This window comes from Myxocyprinus asiaticus, chromosome 33 (assembly GCF_019703515.2).
Source record: "Myxocyprinus asiaticus isolate MX2 ecotype Aquarium Trade chromosome 33, UBuf_Myxa_2, whole genome shotgun sequence".
Classification (NCBI taxonomy): domain Eukaryota; kingdom Metazoa; phylum Chordata; class Actinopteri; order Cypriniformes; family Catostomidae; genus Myxocyprinus; species Myxocyprinus asiaticus.
The window spans coordinates 44,459,293-44,469,979 of NC_059376.1; the positions used below are offsets into that span (position 1 = coordinate 44,459,293).

The 10,687-nt window shown below is 43.5% G+C and overlaps 1 long non-coding RNA gene across 1 annotated transcript in view; it reads left to right on the top strand.

Annotated features, from left to right (window-relative positions):
* Positions 1 to 1,610, top strand: part of LOC127424273 (uncharacterized) — a 4,771-nt gene extending 3,161 nt beyond the window's left edge. The window contains exon 3 of the long non-coding RNA XR_007894440.1: positions 1 to 1,610. This exon is cut by the window's left edge and continues 132 nt beyond it. This is a non-coding gene — a long non-coding RNA (uncharacterized LOC127424273).
* The last annotated feature ends 9,077 nt before the right edge of the window (positions 1,611 to 10,687 follow it).

Consider the following 10,687-nt stretch of genomic DNA (forward strand, 5'->3'; position numbering starts at 1 on the left):
ATAATTAAATGTTATTAACTTATACGATATTGAGTATTTACAGTATATATCAGCAGTATATGAAGCTTTTTTTAGTCATCAGTAGGTCTGCACGATTATGACAATATCCATAATCGCAGATTGTTTCCCTTGATATTGTAATTGCATTTAATTTTGATTAATAGAATTGTCATTAACGGATTTATTTTGCGTGTATCATCTGCATGCTGTATTCTTTATGTATTCTTTCTCAAGCTGAGAACTGTGTTCCTGAATAACTTTATTTCCATTTTATCCATCAGTAGATCAAGACTAGATCCCACATGGTGCTCTTAGCAATATAAGACACAAACCTATTATTGAGATTTGGAATAAATTATACACAGAAGCGAGCAACAGATTTGTGTGTGATATGATTACACCACTCAACTGCTGCACAAACACAAGAACATGAAACATTTTGACACAACAGGAGCAGACTTTTATTGACCGCTGGATAATTGTGGCAGCTGTAATTGTAATCTCGATTCTCAGTCTCATTTATTTGATTAATAGTGCAGCCCTAGTTATCAGCCACTGAAATATCCATTTCTATCAAGCATTACAGATTAATACAACACTTGAAAATGAAATGCATTACCACCCACAATCATTCCATACATTCGTTTGTGTGCTGAGAGTCTGTATGGTGCAAGTGTGTCTTTACTCGGAGGGTTTAGAGGAAGTCTTGGGAAACTATGTACACAAGCAGCTGAGAAGCATTTGATTATTGTCCTCTTTTAATAGAGTTTAAAAGTAAATCCAGTGACAGATCTGCTGTGATTCCTGTGTGTGTCGTGTGGTGTCGCTGTTGCTGCATGTACAGTGTGTGTGTGTGTGTGTGTATGTGTGTGTGTGTTCAGATGATCTGAAGCTTCAGACGAATCCCTGTGAGCGAGTTCTGCTGCTGTTTGAACTCCTGCTGTGAGAATGATTCATTTTCTGCAGAGAATCTGACAATGTGGTCTTTAAATGGACATTTTAAAAGTCAAAGATTCTCACATTCTCCGTGTAGAATCAAATGTGTCATTATGCTAATATCATCTATCATCATGATGATACATTATAACAACTATTTCACACCTTATTTTCTATTAGCACTATTAACATAAACAACAACGATACATTTGACTCCTCAGAAGAATTTGGTACAATCATGAATATCTCAATCTCTTTTTAATAAATGCTCAGGATGCTGGGTCTTACACAGGAAAGATTGATTTAATTTACTTCAAGGCATGTATATACTGTATATAATACATACAGATTGCAATCAGTTGTATGTAATCATCATTATTTTATAGTTATATTTAAAGTATATAAAACATTAAAACCCATTATCAACACCCAGTTGCATGTGATATAAATCATTACTGGAAAAGCTTTATAATTTATTAGTTATGTTTGAAAGATCTAATGGATGTGGTCTTGTGTTTGTTCAAAGATTCTGCTGGTCATTCTGATGAACGTTTCAGATGTTTTTGAAAGATTGTGGATGTTGGAGGTCTTGATTTCATCTGTCAGTTACACTGTGATAAATGAGATGATAATGATATGTTTTATATCAATGGTGTGTTTGCTATTGATGAACTCTTGATTAGTTTGTGTTCAAACTCATGAAGTGACTCTCAGGTGTTTGTATTGTTCAGAAACTGAATCAGCTCATGCGAATCACTTCAGATCGATGAGTCGCTTCACAGCCAGTGAGATTCCTTCATTCTGAATGTCTTTATACGTCTCATAGGTTACACCAAATGACCTGAACAAAATGTGCCTTTTCATAAAAATATCAAAATATTGATATTTAATGATGACAGAATAAAACATTTTTTTTTTTTTCACTTTTCTCCCCAATTTGGAATGCCCAATTCCCAATGCACTCTAAGTCCTCGTGGTGGCGTAGTGACTCGCCTCAATCCGGGTGGCGGAGGACGAATCTCAGTTGCCTCCGCATCTGAGACTGTCAATCCGCGCATCTTATCACATGGCTTGTTGAGTGCGTTACCGCGGAGACGTAGGCTTCATGCTATTCTCTGCGGCATCCACGCACAACTCACCACACGCCCCACCAAGAGCGAGAACCACATTATAGCGACCACGAGGAGGTTACCCCATGTGACTCTACCCTCCCTAGCAACCGGGCCAATTTGGTTGCTTAGCAGACCTGGCTGGAGTCACTCAGCACACCCTAGATTTGACTCCAGGGGTGGTACCCAGGACCCCAATAATTATATTTGTTTAAAATCTTCACACAGTCATGAGACGTCCTTTCAGTTTTATGTTTTTTGTCACATGACAACAGAATGATTGATTACATGTTGGTTACACCACCTGACCTTGATTTGGTGGACAAAACTTTTGCGAATATTAATCATATTTTAAATAAAATTCTTGTACTTTTTCAAGAATTTCAGCTTTTAATGAGACTTTGATTTATTTATTATTTTTACTATTTATATATATATATATATATATATATATATATATATATATATATATATATATATATATAATTTAAAAGATCTGGACCAAAAAAACAAATGAGTGACTTTTACTTTTCAGGTTGTGGCAGCGGGGGCGTGGTCAAGCATCTCTCCGGAGAGAGAAAGCGGTAAGGGCGCTTACACCTGAGCTAAATTATGTCTAACACCTGTCTCTAATTTCAGTGAGCACGGGGAGAGCGGCATTAAAGGAGCCACACCGCCAGTAGAGAGAGAGAGAGAGAGACTGGCATAAGAAATACAAGTCTAGCATGAAAGTTACTGTGAAATTGTGTGTAGCTAAGTCAACAAGTATCCCTGCCAAGCTGTAAAAACTATAAACTGGATAAATTAAAGCACCCACCTGAACTGAGAAACCTCGCTTCTCGCCTCCTCCTTTATCCCAAAAACTCTTACACTGGTGCCGAAACCTGGGATTTAAGTTTGGTTGAAGATGGATGGAAGTCACCCCGTAGAGTCCTCCCAGTTGGCGGAGATCCTCCAAGCCCTCGCTGGCCTACATCAGAGCCACAAGCAAACACTGCTCGAGCTCCGACAAGATCAAGATCGCCGGTTTGTTGAGCTCCTGCGCGCTCAAGCCGAGGACCGGCAGGTGATTCGGAGCCTCCTCAGCCAGGAGGCGTCCCCAGCCACGACCCCGGACACTCACACACCGTTACCCCCGCCTTTGTTACAGAAAATGGGGATGGCGGACGACCCCGAGGCCTTCCTGGATTTGTTTGAATGAACCGCCGAGATCTGGGGCTGGCCGCTCAGCCAATGGGCGGCACGACTTATCCCGCTGTTGTCCGGGGAAGCCCAGCTCGCGGCTCAACAACTGCCAGCGACGAGTCTCCTGGCCTACGGAGATTTAAAGAAAGCCATCCTGCAACGGGTTGTTTGGACTCCGGAGAAAAGTCGTCAACTCTTCCGGAGCTTGAAGTTGGAGAGCTCCGACCGCCCATTTGCCTTCGCCCAACGGGGGGGACCACAACGTTGACGGGATTATCGACCAGGTGGTACTAGAACAATTAATACATCATCTGCCAAAAGGGACGGCGGAGTGGGTCCAGTGCCACAGCCCGGCGTCGCTGGAGGAAGCCGTCCGGCTTGCGGCGGACCACATTGCAGCGATCCCGAGGGCGGAAGAGCCCTCCTACACTCTTTCTCCTTCCTCTGTCTCATCCCCCTCCCCTCTCTCCTCTCGTTCTGCTCTCTCTCCAGGTCCCGTTCCTGCCTCATGCAGATGAGGAGGACTTCAGCCCCTGAGACCAGTTCCCCGGGTGTGGGAAGCGACACCTTCCCCTATCCCGAGGCTGCAGCCCCTCCCCTTCTCAGGGAATTCCCTGAGGGGGATTTCCCTTTGGAGCAGTTGCGAGACGAAACCCTCAAACACGCCTTCGACCAAGTGAGAGTCATCGATGGTCAACGACTCCAGCTGGACATCGCGCTTTCATACCCTTATTTTGTGATTATAAATGAGCGGTTGTATAGAGTGACGTAGGACGCTCAGACTAAAGAGGATACAACCCAACTTTTGATTCCATGGAGCTGTCGGGAAATGGTATTCTGGCGGCTCATTATAATCCCATGGCGGGTCACTTAGGAGAAAGGAAAACACTGAACCGTCTAATAGCCCGTTTCTATTGGCTGGGCATTGGGGGCGATGTCCGCAGGTGGTGTGCGGCGTGCCGCGAATGCCAGCTGGTTAACCCACCGGCCACCCCAAAAGCGCCATTGCGCCCTCTTCCCCTTTGAGAAAATTGGAATGGACCTCGTCGGGCCATTAGAACGGTCAGCACGCGGACATCACTTTGTATTGGTCCTAGTGGACTATGCAACACGATATCCGGAAGCAGAGCCTCTTCGCAACATCTCAGCACGCAGTGTTGCGGAGGCACTCTTCAAAATAATCTCCCTGGTGGGGATTCCAAAAGAAGAAATCCTCACCGATCAGGGCACGTTTATGTCATGGACACTACGCAAGCTGTACGAGTTGTTGAGTATTAAATCGATTTGCACCAGCGTGTACCATCCTCAAACGGATGGCCTGGTGGAACGATTTAATAAAACCCTCAAAAACATGATTCGTAAGTTCATGCACGATGATGCTAGAAATTGGGATAAATGGCTCGACCCCCTGTTATTTACAGTACGAGAGGTCCCGCAAGGCTCCACTGGCTTCTCCCCATTCGAGCTGCTGTATGGGCGACACCCACGCGGTGTGCTTGATGTATTGCAAGAGGCCTGGGAGGAGGGACCTTCAAACAGTAAAAATGAAATTCAATACGTTCTTGATCTTAGAGCAAAACTCCACACTTTGGGGCAGCTAACACAGGAGAATTTGCTCCAAGCTCAAGAACGACAGCGCCAACTGTATGACAGGGGAACTCAGCTAAGGGAATTTGCACCAGGAGATAAAGTGCTTGTATTGCTTCCCACATCGAGCTCTAAATTACTTGCCAAGTGGCAAGATCCCTTTGAGGTCACACGACGAGTGGGAGATCTCGATTATGAGGTTAAACGAAATGATAGAGGGGGCGCACGTCAAATATATCACCTCAATCTCCTGAAATTGTGGAGGGAGGCGGTTCCCGTGACGTTGGCTACGGTAGTTCCCGAGAAGGCGGAGCTTGGACCGGAGGTGAGTTCAAAACATAAACAGTTCACCCCGGTCATTTGCGGAGACCACCTCTCACCGAGTCAACTCGCGGAGGTTTCTAGGTTGCAACAGGAGTTTGCGGATGTGTTCTCCCCTCTACTGGGACGTACAAACCTCATCCATCACCACATCGAGACCGAGCCGGGGGTTGTGATACGTAGCCGCCCCTATCGATTACCCGAACACAAGAAGAAAATCGTTTGGGAAGAATTGGATGCAATGCTCGATATGGGGGTTATAGAAGAATCCCACAGCGATTGGTCCAGCCCAGTTGTTCTAGTGCCTAAGAGCGACGGGTCTGTACGATTCTGTGTGGATTATAGGAAAGTCAACGCAGTGTCTAAATTTGATGCGTATCCAATGCCTCGCGTTGATGAGTTGCTCGATTGGTTGGGCACTGCTCGATTTTATTCGATATTAGATTTGACGAAGGGTTATTGGCAGATCCCCTTGACACCAATTTCCCGTGAAAAAACCGCCTTCTCCACACCGTTTGGATTACACCAATTTGTGACACTTCCGTTCGGTTTGTTTGGAGCCCCGGCTACGTTTCAGCGTCTCATGGACCGAATCCTCAGACCGCATTCAGCTTACGCCACTGCCTATTTAGATGACATCATCATTTATAGCAATGATTGGCAGCGGCACATGCAACACCTGAGGGCGGTTCTGAGATCACTGCGCCGAGCGGGACTCACAGCGAACCCGAAGAAGTGCGCGATTGGATGGGTGGAGGTACGGTATCTGGGGTTCCACTTTGGCCACAGGCAGGTGCGTCCCCAAATTGACAAGACAGCGGTGATTGCGACCTGCCTGAGACCCAAGACCAAAAAGGGGGTGAGACAGTTCCTGGGGGTGGCTGGCTATTATAGAAGGTTCATGCTTAATTATTCGGACGTCACCAGCCCACTGACTGATCTCACTAAAAAGGGAGCTCCAGACCCAGTTCAGTGGACGGAGCAGTATCAGCGGGCGTTCACGCAAGTTAAAGCTGCACTTTGCGGGGGGCCGCTTTTACATTCACCTGACTTCTCTCTCCCTTTTATTTTACAGACAGATGCTTCAGACAGGGGGCTGGGGGCCGTACTCTCGCAGGTGGTGGGGGGGAGGAGCGCCCGGTGCTGTACATTAGCCGTAAGCTCTCCTTGAGGGAAACTAAGTACAGCACCGTAGAAAAAGAGTGTCTCGCCATCAAGTGGGCGGTCCTCACTCTCCGATACTACCTGTTGGGGCAGGCCTTCACCCTCTGTTCTGATCACGCCCCACTCCAGTGGCTCCACCGCATGAAAGATACCAATGCCCGGATCAACCGTTGGTATCTGGCTCTTCAGCCGTTTAAGTTCAAGGTGGTCCACAGACCGGGGGCGCAGATGGCTGTCGCCGACTTCCTTTCCAGGAATGGGGGGGGAGTGGTAGGCAGGCCGGATGCCGCCCCGGCCTGAATCGGGCGGTGGGGATATGTGGCAGCGGGGCGTGGTCAAGCATCTCTCTGGAGAGAGAGAAAGCGGTAAGGGTGCTTACACCTGAGCTAAATTATGTCTAACACCTGTCTCTAATTTCAGTGAGCACCGGGAGAGCGGCATAAAAGGAGCCACACCGCCAGTAGAGAGAGAGAGAGAGAGACCGGCATAAGAAATACAAGTCTAGCACAAAAGTTACTGTGAAATTGCGTGTAGCTAAGTTAACAAGTATCCCTGCCAAGCTGTAAAAACTGTAAACTGGATAAATTAAAGCACCCACCTGAACTGAGAAACCTCGCTTCTCGCATCCTCCTTTATCCCAAAAACTCTTACACAATGAAATAAGTTGATTTCATTGCTTAGCTCATTAACAAAGTTCATCATGAGAGAATTAAAGTACAGGTGTGTTGAATCAGAATCGCTTGAGTTCTTGACTGAAACTGTTTTGCTGTTGAAGCACCTGATGAAGAACAGCAGATATTTACAGAAGAGAAGATGTGAGTCTTTGTTTGGAGCAGCAGATGAATTATAGATGCATGAAGTGCACGAGCGTGTCATTGTCTTTAGCTTTCACATAACGGTGCATTGTGGGAGTTGAGCGGTGGGCTGCTGGCGCCTGCAGTGATGCTGTGAGCATCTCTAACACTGATCACTTCACAACTCTGGCACCTTCACAACACAAATGGGACACACTACAGACGCTTTACATGTCTACATTCTGCCCGAGAATTCAGTTTTGTCACGCTGTCGACATGATCTTACGTGATGTTTTGAAGCGATGAAGAGGCTTATGTTGTGAGTAATGCAGTGTTTGGAAATGAGATGTTTGATTTGGATGGTTTTGTTGTTCTGCTAACTTCATCCACAAAATCAGTCATGGTGACAACAGAAACTTGTTTTATGAGCAGCAGGAATCAGAAATCCTGTTGCAATCAAAAGCATCATGAGTCAAAATAGATGAAACACTGAGCAGAATATGAATGAATCTAGCACAGAGCTGAGTTTAAATACTCCAAGTTGTCCGATGCATCGCAATCTTCATTTGAACAATCTCGATATCGATCCTTAAATCCCAAGATCGATCTTTTAGGCTGTGTGCGACCCTCTAATACAGGGCAACCTTTTTTGACATAGAGTGCCATTTTCATGAGTCGCATTTGCAACTAAATTTAGCTTTATGTGACTAAAAATGTGTGTGATTCTCCACTGGCTGGTAAATGTTGATTAGATCACTCAGCAGTGATTGAGTAGTATAGCGGTGAAGAAGTTCAGCAGTGAGATCCTTTCACAGCGTGTTGAGAGGAAAAGTTCTGTGTAATGTGTGTCCAAGGACGAGATCCACACAATCCGTCTCTCATTGAGTAATGACTCTTTTAATATCCTTTCTGTTCTTACAGTCAGTTGTTGATCAAAAACAACAAAAATGAACAGAAGCCATTCGAGTCCTCTCTCATTAATATTCACTCAACTGAAATACTTCTGTGAGACGCTCGCTGAACTGACACTATTCTTAAAGAGACAGTACCGTTTTAACACTTGTCATATAAATCAACAAATTATGTATGTAAACAAAATATAGTATGTTACAATATACAGTGTACATACAATATTATATATGCAATTTCAAGACATGCTTATTTTTAGAATACATGGAATTTGTACATGTGACCAAAGTGATGAAAGACTAATGATTAAATAAAATGTGAATGTAAATATTTTCTTAATAAGTTACAAGGTTCCCTGTATAATTAACAGCATTAACTGAGAGAGTTTCTTTCATATGTTATAACTGAAAGAATGGAAAAAAGAATCGAATAGAATTGGGAAATCTGTATTATTCTCCCAGCACTACTCAAAGTTCATGGCAAACACCGTAGAATCAGCTTTAGAAAGGAAGTTAGTATTCTGAGACTTGAACTCAGTAGAATTTTTCAGATGTGAATGTGATGTGTATGAAGGTCCGTACTGAGATTTGCTCTTCATTTAACCTGCCCTTGCTCTTCCTCTATAAACCATCACCATCATCATCATCATCATCGTCGTCATGGCAGCAGTGTAATGGTGTAATGGGATTAACTTCACTGGAGCTCAGAGGAACCACACGTCAGCGCTTTCCTCATGTCACTGTTGTTGTGAGTCTGTTTTGAAAACAGCAGACGTTCAGACGTGTTTAAACATCGACCCTCATGTGAGCATCAGAGATTCACTCACACACAGATAACAGCAGATGCCATCGTCTCTGAACACTAGACTCAACACACACAACACAACACAAACACACAGACACACACAATTTCAATAGCTTAAGGAATAGTTCACCTAGAAATGAGAATTCTGTCATCATTTACTCTCCCTTGTGTTGTTCTAAACCCGTATGACATTCTATTGTCTTTGGAACACAAAAGGAGATGTTTGACAGAATGTTCACACTGCTCTTTACAGTGACACCACAAAGTACCATAAAAGTAAAGTATTAAAATAGTCTGAATCCATGGACCCAACCTGCCTTGTGTCAACAGTCCAGGCTGGTGGTGGTGGTGGTGTAATGGTGATGTTTTCTTGGCACACTTTGGGCCCGTTAAAACCAATCAATCATCGCTTGAATGCCACAGCCTATTTGAGTATTGTTGCTAATCATGTGCATCCTTTCATGGCTACAATTTATCCGTCTTCTAAGGCTACTTCCAGCATGATAATGTAAGATGTCACAAAGCAAAAGTTGACTCAAACTGGTTCATGAACATGACAATGAGTTCACTGTTCTTCAGTGGCCTTCCCAGTCACCGGATCTGAATCCAATAGAACACCTTTGGGATGTGGTAGAACGGGAGATTTGCAACATGAATGTACATCTGACAAATCTGAAGAAATTGCGTAATGTTCACGAGTGCAATGAAAGCGCTTCTCCAACACACGCACATTCATCGAGTTCTGGGCCTCGTTTCCCAATAACTATTGATCTTAGCTGTTAAGATCATTTTCTACGAGCGATTTTATGAACGTTCGTTATTTTTTATGTGCACCTAGGGTGTGAAACTAGCACCTGCCACCCACAAAATGCGATGAGGCTGAATCCAGTTTGCGAGCTCATCATTCAAATGTATTTCATGCATGAGTAATTTTGCTCATCTACCCGCAAAAGGCGGGTGACCTGTAAGACTTCTCGGAGTGACACATGACAAGAAATGCTGTTAGTCACAAAGATGCGCTTGAAGAAACACACTTTATTATATTTTTAAGAACAGACAAAAGAAAAGCCACCAATGCTCGTGTCTGATTCACTGTTTGTTCAAAGGTATGCAGCGGGACCCTGTCTCGTGGAGCAAGTGCATGTAAAGAGCTATCACTCCTTTTTCTCTGTTTCATTCAACTGAAAACTGTTTGGAAGGATAATGTCTTCTATGAGAATGCTGAAAATGATCTCCTATCATCTCGTGAGATGCTGTGAGTTTCGCTTTATTTCCACAGAGCAGTTCGCTCTTACACATTGTGAACACAACTCTGCAGGTTCAGTAATATATACAGGGATCTTTGTATTAAAGAAACAAAGACGAAAGTGATTAAATCATAAAGTAATTCAAGACACGTTCACCTTGAACCTAAAATGTAGTTTATTTTCTTTAGGCAGCATAAACTGTATTACCAAAACTCAATACAAACACATTCAATAAGAACACACATTTGGCAGCATTATTTTGGGAACACAAGGGAATTTATTAGGCTTATTTATTATGATGATTATTATAATTATCTTTACATTTATAATTGTTTTTAGTTCTTAATTTGTATGCTATTAGTAATTTTTCACCTGTTGCCGCATACTGATAATTGCATGATGGCAAATGGGGTCGTTGGAGATGGTAAATGTTTGTATTTGGGGAGGTGGTTATATATAAGATATTCTTTGTTATTTTAATTGCTTTTTCATTTCGTTTAAAGTGCAATTTGAATTTAGAAATGTCTTTTGTTTAAGTTTATTGTGTTTCAATAAATTAATTTTTAAAGCAAAATCAGTCAAGCAAAATATTCACCAACCTTGGGGGTTGACCATATAATTGGATATTGTG